Here is a 226-nt window from a genome sequence, read left to right as displayed (position 1 = left end):
TAGTCCTGCTTCTACACACCCAAAAAGGTGCCTCTGAACGAGGTAGTCCCAGTGGGACATCTCTAGGAGTGTTTATCCCTGTAGGGAAGTACAGTTACTGCTATAAGGCAAAGAAAAAGGTCTAAGGAAGAGGAGAAGCAGTTCTGTTCAGCCACTAATCTATCCGCTGCTGTTTTGTGGCGGTATGGTTGAGGATGCTAGTGGCTCCTCTGTCCCGCCCTTTCCA

This window comes from Trichosurus vulpecula, chromosome 7 (genome assembly GCF_011100635.1).
Source record: "Trichosurus vulpecula isolate mTriVul1 chromosome 7, mTriVul1.pri, whole genome shotgun sequence".
NCBI lineage: Eukaryota > Metazoa > Chordata > Mammalia > Diprotodontia > Phalangeridae > Trichosurus > Trichosurus vulpecula.
Note: the sequence above shows the minus strand (reverse complement) of the source record.